Source organism: Aristolochia californica, unplaced genomic scaffold (assembly GCF_029961685.1).
Source record: "Aristolochia californica isolate CCGP_79_NKW_82.1479 unplaced genomic scaffold, dmAriCali1.0.hap1 SCAF_7, whole genome shotgun sequence".
In the NCBI taxonomy this organism is placed as follows: domain Eukaryota; kingdom Viridiplantae; phylum Streptophyta; class Magnoliopsida; order Piperales; family Aristolochiaceae; genus Aristolochia; species Aristolochia californica.
The window spans coordinates 10,943,967-10,954,089 of record NW_027182268.1 but is presented as its reverse complement, the minus strand read 5'-3'; positions in this window follow the sequence as shown (position 1 = coordinate 10,954,089).

Genomic DNA, 10,123 nt, shown 5'->3' with positions numbered 1-10,123 from the left:
ACTTACCTAACAATCATAGATGATTGTAAAGTGATTTATCGGTCAATTATGCGTAATGAGCTATATTTTTGTAAGAAATGACTTCTCGATTGGGATTCAACACTCGGCAAAAAATTCCCCCGCCTCCCCCTTTGTTTCCTGACGATTGCCAAACTCGATATATAAAAACTAGAAAAATTTTACAATCCCTAAAAGTTACAGACACTTTTTGGAATTATCTCTCTCTACATTTGTGTATTTCCATTTTAGATGTATACAGTTTCCTTAAACCAAAACTTGAGTTTTCACTTTTCCCTTTTTCTCTTGTATGCAAAAAAGATATGGCAAACAGATCACAACAACATGAAAATTTGAGAGTTTATATATGCAAAAAATTTAGAACAACAATAAATGTAAGCAAAGAAAAATTATTCACACACAAAAAATGAACACAAAAGTTTTGATTTCAAAGTTTGGGAAATTCCACTATTTCAACCCTGATAGCATGGAAATTAATAAGAAAGAGATTTCTAGTTGATCTTGCACATGTTTTAATTGTGGTTATGCATGCTTGAAACATGTTAAAAATGTAGAAGACCTACGGATCAAAACCTTATTAAATTCTCAAGTTTGGGTGCGGAGGGATATTTACCCGACTCAAACAAGTCATTAGTTTGCACATTTACAAAAAAATTGACCTAACAATCATAGGTGATTGTGAAGTGATTTATTTTTCAATCAGGCGTAACGGGCTATATTTTATTAAGAAATGACTTATGGATTGGGAGTCAACACTCAGCTAAAAATTCCAACGCCTGCCCCTTTGTTTCCCGACGATTGCAAAACCTGGAATATAAAAACTGGAAAGAGTTTAAAATCCCTAAAAACTACAAAAACTTTTTGGACTTATTTCTCTTTACATTTGTGCGTTTCCATTTTAGATGTATACTTTTTCCTAAAATCAAAACTTGAGTTTTCCTTTTCCCTTTATCTCTCGTCAACAAAAAAGATAAGGCAAACATATCACAACAAAATGAAAATTTTAGAGTTTATGTATGCAAAAAATTTAGAACAACAACAAATGTAAGCAAAGATAATTTATTCACACACCACGAATGAGCACAAAAGTTTTGAAATCCAAGTTTGTGAAATTCCACTAGTTCAACCCTGATAGCTTGGAATTTTATAAGAAAGAGATTTCTAGTTGATCCTGCACATGTTTTAAATGTGGATATGCATGCCAGAAACGTGTTAAAGATGCAGATGACCTACGGATCCAAACCTCATTAAATTTTCTAGTTTGGGTGCGGTGGGATATTTACCCAAGCCAAACAAGCCATTATTTTGCCCATTTATATAAAAACTTACCTAACAATCATGGATGATTGTAAAGTGATTTATCGGTCAATCATGCGTAATGAGCTATATTTTTGTAAGAAATGACTTCTCGATTGGGAGTCAACACTCGGCAAAAAATTCCCCTGCCTCCCGTTTTGTTTCCCGACGATTGCAAAACCTGATAAATAAAAAAACGAAAGAGTTTAAAATCCCTAAAAGTTACTGACACTTTTTGGAATTATCTCTCTCTACTTTTGTGCTTTTCCATTTTAGATGTATAATTTTGATTCAAATAAAAACTTGAGGTTTCACTTTTCCCTTTATCACTTTTAAACAAAAAAGATAAAGGCAAACAGATCACAACAAAATGAAAATTTTAGAGTTTATGTATGGAATAAATTTAGAACAACAACAAATGTAAGCAAATAAAATTTATTCACACACCACAAATGAATACAAAAGTTTTGATATCCATGTTTGGGAAATTCCACTAGTTCAACCCTGAGAGCTTGGAATTTTATAAGAAAGAGATTTTTAATTGATCCTGCACATGTTTTAAATGTGGATATGCATGCTTAAAACATGTTAAAGATGCAGATGACCTACGGATCCAAACCCCATTAAAATCTCCAGTTTCGGTGCGGTGGGATATTTACACGAGCCATACAAGCCAATATTTTGCCTATTTACAAAAAAAATTGACCTAACAATCATAGAGTATTGTAAAGTGATTCATCGATCAATCATGCGTAACGGGCTATATTTTTGTAAAAAATGACTTATCGATTGGGAGTCAACACTCAGCTAAAAATTCCCCCACCTCCCCCTGTCTTTCCTGATGATTGCAAAACCTAATATATAAAATTTAGAAAGAGTTTACAGTCCCTAAAAGTTACAGACACTTTTTTGAATTATCTCTCTTTACATTTATGCGTTTCTATTTTAGATGTATACTTTTTCCCTAAATAAAAACATGATTTTTCACTTTTCCCTTTATCTCTAGCAAAACAAAAAAGATAAAGGCAAACAGATCACAACAAAATGAAAATTTTAGAGTTTATGTATGCTAAAAATTTAGAACAACAACAAATGTAAGCAAAGAAAATTTCTTCACACACGAATGAACACAAAAGTTTTGATATCCAAGTTAAGAAAATTCACTACTTCAACCCTGATAGCTTGGAATTTTATTAGAAAGAGATTTCTAGTTGATCCTGCACATGTGTTAAATGTGGATGTGCATGCCTGAAAAATGTTATAGTTGCAGATGACCTATGGATCCAAACCTCATTAAATTCTCAAGTTTGAGTGCGGTAGGATATTTACCCCAGCCAAACAAGCCATTATTTTACCCATTTAAAAAAAAGCTTACCTAACAATCATAGATGATTGTAAAGTGATTTATAGGTCAATCATGCATAATGGGCTATATTTTTGTAAGAAATTACTTTTGGATTGGGAGTCAACACTCAGCTAAAAATTCCACCGCCTCCCCCTTTGTTTCCCGACAATTGCAAAACCTGATATATGAAAAAAAGTAAGAGTTTACAATCCCTAAAAGTTAGAGACACTTCTTGCAATTATCTCTCTGTACATTTGTGCGTTTCAATTTTAGTTGTATATTTTTTCCTTATATAAAAACTTGAGTTTTCACTTTTCACTTTATCTCTCGTAAACAAAAAAGATAAAACAAACAGATCACAATATACTGAAATTTTTAGAGTTTAGTATGTAAAAATTTTGAACTACAACAAATGTAAGCAAAGAAAATTTATTCACACACTACAAATGAACACAAAAGTTTTGATATGTTTGGGAAATTCCACTAGTTCAACCCTCATAGGTTGGAATTTTATAAGAAAGAGATTTCTAATTGATCCTGTACATGTTTTAAATGTGGATATGCATGCTTGAAACATGTTAAAGATGCAGATGACCTACGTATCCAAACCTCATTAAATTCTCAAGTTTGGGAGCAGTGGGATATTTACACGAGCCAAACAAGCCCTTATTTTGCCCATTTACAAAAAAGCTGACCTAACAATCATTCATGTTTGTAAACTCATTTATCAGTCAATCATGCGAATGGGCTATATTTTTTTAAGAAAGGACTTATGGATTGGGAGTCAACACTCGATTAAAATTCGCCTCGCCTCCTCCTTTGTTTCCTGATGATTGCAAAACCTGATATATAAAAACTAGAAAGAGTTTATAATCCCTAAAAGTTACAAACACTTTTTGGAATTATCTCTTTGTACATTTGTGCGTTTCCATTTTAGATGTATACCTTTTCCTTTATTCAAAACTTGAGTGTTCACTTTTCCCTTTATCTCTAGTAAGCAAAAAAGATAAGGCAAACAGATCAGAACAAAATGAAAATTTTAGAGTTTATGTACGCAAAAAATTTAGACCAACAACAAATGCAAGGAAAGAAAATTTAGTCACACACCACAAATGAACACAAATGTTTTGATATCCAAGTTTGGGAAATTCTAGTTCAACACTAATAGCTTGGAATTTTATATGAAAGATATTTCTAATTGATCCTACACATGTTTTAAATGTGGATATGCATGCTTGAAACATGTTAAAGATGCAGATGACTGACGGATCCAAACCTCATTAAATTCTAAAGTTTGGGTGAGGAGGGATATTTACCCGACCCAAACAAGTCATTATTTAGCCCATTTACAAAATAACTAACCTAAATTTCATAGATAATGGTAAAGTGATTTATCTGTCAAGCATGCGTAATGGGCTATATTTTTGTAAGAAATGACTTATGGAAAGGGATTAAACACTCAACTAAAAATTCCCCTGCCTCCCCCTTTGTTTCCCGATTATTGCCAAACCTGATATATAAAAACTAGAGAGAGTTTAGAATCCGAAAAAGTTATAGACACTTTTTTGAACTATTTCTCGCTACATTTGTGTGTTTCCATTTTAGATGTATACTTTTTCCTTAAATCAAAACTTGAGTTTTCACTTTTCCCTTTATCTCTCGTAAACAAAAAAGATAAGGCAAAGAGATCACAACAAAATGAAAATTTTAGAGTTCATATATGAAAAAAATATAGAACAACAACAAATGTAAGCAAAGAAAATTTAGTCACACACCTCAAATGAACACAAATTTTTATTATCCCAGTTTGGGAAATTCCACTAGTTCAACCCTGACAGCTTGGAATTTTATAAGAAAGAGATTTCTAATTTATCCTGCACATGTTTTAAATGTGGATATGCATTCTTGAAACATGTTAAAGATGAACGACGGATCCAAATCTCATTAAATTCTCAAGTTTGGGTGAAGTTGGATATTTACGCGAGCCAAACAAGCCATTATTTTGCCCATTTTCAAAAGTGCAGACCTAACAATCATAGGTGATTGTAAAGTGATTTATTGGTCTATCATGCATAACGGGCTATATTTTTGTAAGAAATGACTTATGGATTGGGAGTCAACACTCAGCTAAAAATTCCCCTACCTCCCCCTTTGTTTCCCAACGATTGCTAAACCTGATATATAAAAACTATAAAGAGTCTACAATCCCTAGAAGTTACAGACAATTATTGGAATTATCTCTCTCTATATTTGTGCGTTTCCATTTTAGATGTATACATTTTCCTTAAACCAAAACTTAAGTTTTCACTTTTCCCTTTATCTCTGATAAACAAAAAAGATAAAGGCAAACAGATCACAACAAAATGAAAATTTTAGAGTTTATGTATGCAAAAAATTTAGAAAAACAACAAATGCAAGCAAAGAAAATTTATTCACACACCACAAAAGAACACAAAAGGTTTGATATCCAAGTTTGTGAAATTCCACTAGTTGAACCCTAATAGCTTACAATTCTATTAGAAAGAGATTTCTAAATAATCCTACACATGTTTTAAATGTGGATATGCATGCTAGAAAAATATTAAAGATGCAAATGACCTACGGATCCAAAACTCATTAAATTGTCAAGTTAGGGTGCTGTGGGATATTTACCTGAGATCAACAAGCCATTATTTTTCCCATTTACAAAAATGCTGACCTAACAATCATAGATGATTGTAAAGTGATTTATCGGTCAATCATGCGTAACGGGCTATATTGTTGTAAGAAATGACTTATGGATTTGGAGTCAACACTCAGCTAAATATTCCCCCGCCTCAACCTTTGTTTCCCGATGATTGCTAAACCTGATATATCAAAACTTGAAAGAGTTTACAATCCCTAGAAGTTACAATCACTTTTTGGAATTAGCTCTCTCTACATTTCTGCGTTTCCATTTAAGATGTATACTTTTTCCTTAAATCAAAACTTGAGTTTTCACTTTTCCCTTTATCTTACGTAAAAAAAACAGATAAAGGCAAACAGATGACAACAAAATGAAAATTTTAGAGTTGATGTAAGCAACAAATTTGGAACAATAACAAATGTAAGCAAAGAAAATTTGTTCACACCCCACAAATGAACACAAAAGGTTTGATATCCACGTTTGGGAAATTCCACTAGTTCAACCTTGATAGCTTAGAATTTTATAAGAAAGCATTTTCTAATTCATCATGCATATGTTTTAAATGTGGATTTGCATGCATGAAACATGTTAAAGATATAGATGACCTACAGATACAAACCTCATTAAATCCTCCAGTTTGGGTGCGGTGGGATATTTACACAAGCCAAACAAGCCATTATTTTGCCCATTTACAAATGAACAGACCAAACAATGATAGAAGATTGTAAAGTGATTTATCGGTCAATCATGATTAATGGGCTATATTTTTGTAAGAAATGACTTATTGATTGGGAGTCAACACTGTGCTAAAATTTTTGCGCCTCCCCATTTGTTTCCCGACGATTGCAAAACCTGATATTTAAAATATCAAAAGATTTCACAATCCCTAAAAGTTACAGACACTTTTTGGATTTATCTCTCTCTACATTTGTTCATTTCCATTTTAGATGTATAATTTTTCCTTAAATCAAAACTTGAGTTTTCACTTTTCCCTTTATCTCTCTTAAACAAAAAAGAAAGGTAAATAGAGCACAACAAAATGAAAATTTTAGAGTTTATGTATGCAAAAAATTTAGATCACCAACAAATGTAAGCAAAGAAAATTTATTCACACACCACAAATGAACACAAAAGTTTTGTTGTCCAAGTTTTGGAAATTCCACTAGTACAGCCCTGATAGCTTGGAATTTTATAAGAAAGAGATTTCAAGTTGATCCTGCACATGTTTGAAATGTGGATATGCATGCTAGAAACATGTTAAAGATGTAGAAGACCTTTGGATCCAAACCTCATTAAATTCTCAAGTTTGGGTGCGGTGGGATATTACCCGAACCAAACAAGCCATTATTTATCTAATTTTCAAAAGTCCAGACCTAACAATTATAGGTGATTGTAAAGTGAGTTATTGGTCTATCATGAGCAATGGGCTATATTTTTGTAAGAAATGACTTATGGATTGGGAGTCAACACTCAGCTAAAAATTCCTTTGCCTCCCCCTTTGTTTCCCAACGATTGCTAAACCTGATATATAAAAACTAGAAAGAGTCTACAATCCCTAGAAGTTACAAACACTTTTTGGAATTATCTCTCTCTACATTTGTGCGTTTCCATTTTAGTTGTGTACTTTTTCCTTAAATCAAAAATTGAGTTTTATTTTTCCCTTTATCTCTCATAAACAAAAAAGATAAAGGCAAACATATCACAACAAAAAGAAAATTTTAGAGTTTATGTACGCAAAAAATTTAGTACAACAAAAAATGTAAGCAAAGAAAATTTATTCACACACCACAAATGAACAGAAAATGTTTGATATCCAAGTTTGGGAAACTCCACTAGTTGAACCCTAATACCTTGGAATTTTATAAGAAAGAGATTTCTAATTGATCCTACACATGTTTTAAATGTGAATATGTATGCTTCAAACATATTAAAGAGGCAGATGACCTACGGATACAAACCTCATTAAATTCTCCAGTTTGGGTGCGGTGGGATATTTACATGAGCCAAACAAGCCAATATTTTTCCCATTTACAACAAAACAGACCAAACAATCATAGATGATTGTAAAGTGATTTATCAATCAATCATACGTAATGGGCTATATTTTATTAAGGAATGACTTATCGATTGGGAGTCAATACTTCGCTAAAAATTCCCCCGCCTCCCATTTGTTTCTCGATGATTGCAAAACCTGATATATAAAAACTTGAAAGAGTCTACAATCCCTAGAAGTTACAATCACTTTTTGGAATTATCTCTCTCTACATTTGTACGTTTCCATTTTAGTTGTGTACTTTTTCCTTAAATCAAAAATTGAGTTTTATTTTTCCCTTTATATCTCATAAACAAAAAAGATAAAGGAAAATAGATCTCAACAAAATGAAAATTTAAGAGTTTATGTAAGAAAAAAATTTAGAACAATAAAAAATATAAGCAAAGAAAATTTATTTACACACCACAAATGAACACAAAAGGTTTGATATCCACGTTTGGGAAATTCCACTAGTTCAAATTTGAAAGCTTGGAATTTTATAAGCAAGCAATTCTAATTGATCCTGCACATGTTTTAAGTGTGGATACGCAGGCTTGAAACATGTTAAAGATGCAGATGACCTACGGATACAAACCTCATTAAATTCTCCAGTTTGGGTGCGGTGGGATATTTACACGAGCCAAACAAGCCAATATTTTGTCCATTTACAACAAAACAGACCAAACAATCATCGATGATTATAAAGTGATTTATCGGTCAATCATACGTAACGGGCTATATTTTATTAAGAAATGACTTATCGATTGGGAGTCAATACTTCGCTAAAAATTCCTCCGCCTCCCCATTTGTTTCCCGATGATTGCAAAACCTGATATATAAAAACTCAAAAGATTTTACAATCCCTTAAAGTTATAGACACTTTTAGGAATTATCTCTCTCTACATTTGTTCATTTCCATTTTAGATGTATACTTTTTCCTTAAATCCAAACTTGATTTTTCACTTTTTCCTTAAATCTCTAATAAACAAGCAAGAAAGGCAAACAGATCACAACAAAATGTAAATTTTAGAGTTTATGTTTGCAAAAAATTTAGAACAATAACAAATGTAAGCAAAGAAAATTTATTCACAGACCACAAATGAACACAAAAGTTTTGATGTCCAAATTTGGAATATTCTACTAGTTCAACCCTGATAGCTTGGGATATTGGTGCGGTGGGATATTTACCCAAGCCAAACAAGCCATTATTTTGTCTATTTACAAAAAAACTGACCTAACATTCATAGATGATTGCAAACTAATTTATTGGCCAATCAAGGGTAACGGGCTGTATTTTTGTAAGAAATGACTTATGGATTGGGAGTCAACACTCAGCAAAACATTTCTCCGCCTCCCTCTTTGTTTCCCGACGATTGCCAAACCGGATATATAAAAACTACAAAGAGTTTACAATCCCTAAAAGTTACAGACACTATTTGGAACTATCTCTCTCTGCATTTGTGTGTTTCCATTTTAGATGCATACTTTTTCCTTAAATCAACACTAGAGTTTTGACTTTTCCCTTTATCACTCGTAAACAAAAAAGATAAAGGCAAAACAGATTACAACAAAATGAAAATTATAGAGTATGTATGCAAAAAATTTAGAACAACAACAAATGTAAGAAAAATGAAAGTTATTCACACACCACAAATGAACACAAAAGTTTTCATATCCAAGTTTGGGAAATTCCACTAGTTCAACCCTGAAAGGTTGGAATTTTATAAGAAAGAGATTTCTAATCGATCTTGCACATGTTTTAAATGTGGATACACATGCTTGAAACATGTTAAAGATGCAGATGACTGATGGATCCAAACCACATTAAATTATCATGTTTGGGTGTGGTGGGATATTAACCTGAGCCAAATAAGCCATTATTTTGCCCATTTACAAAAAATCTCACCTAACAATCATAGATGATTTTAAAGTGATTTATCTCTCAATCATGCGTAATGGGCTATATTTTTGTAAGAAATGACTTATGGATTGGGAGTCAATACTCAGCTAAAAATTTCTTCGCCTCCCCTTTGTTTCCCGACGATTGCAAAACCAGATATATAAAAACTACAAAGACTTTACAATCCTTAAAGTTATAGACACTTTTTGGAATTATCTCTGTCTACATTGGTGCATTTCCATTTTAGATGTATACTTTTTCCTTAAATAAAAAATATCAGCTTTCTCTTTTCACTTTATCTCTCGTAAACAAAAAAGAAAAAGGCAGATAGATCCCAACAAAATGAAAATTTTAGAGTTTATGTATTCAAAAAATTTAGAACAACAACAAATGTAAGTAAATAAAATTTATTCACATACCACAAATGAACAAAAAAGGATTCATATCCAAGTTTGAGAAATTCCACTAATTCAATCCTGATAGCTTGGAATTTTAAAAAGAAAGAGATTTCTAATTGATCCAGCACATGTTTTAAATGTGGATATGCCTGCTTCAAACATGTTAAAGATGCAGATGATCAACGGATCCAAACCTCATTAAATTGTCAAGTTTGGGTGCGGTGGGATATTTTACCCGAGCAAAAGAAGCCATTATTTTGGCCATTTACAAAAAAGCCGACCTAGCAATCCTAGATGATTGTAAAGTGATTTATCGGTCAAGCATGCATAACAAACTCTATTTTTGTAAGAAATGACTTATGGATTGGGGGTCAACACTCAACAAAAAATTCCCCCGCCTCCCCCTTTGTTTCCCGACGTTTGCAAAACCTGATATATAAAAACTAGAAAGAGTTTACATTCCCTAAAA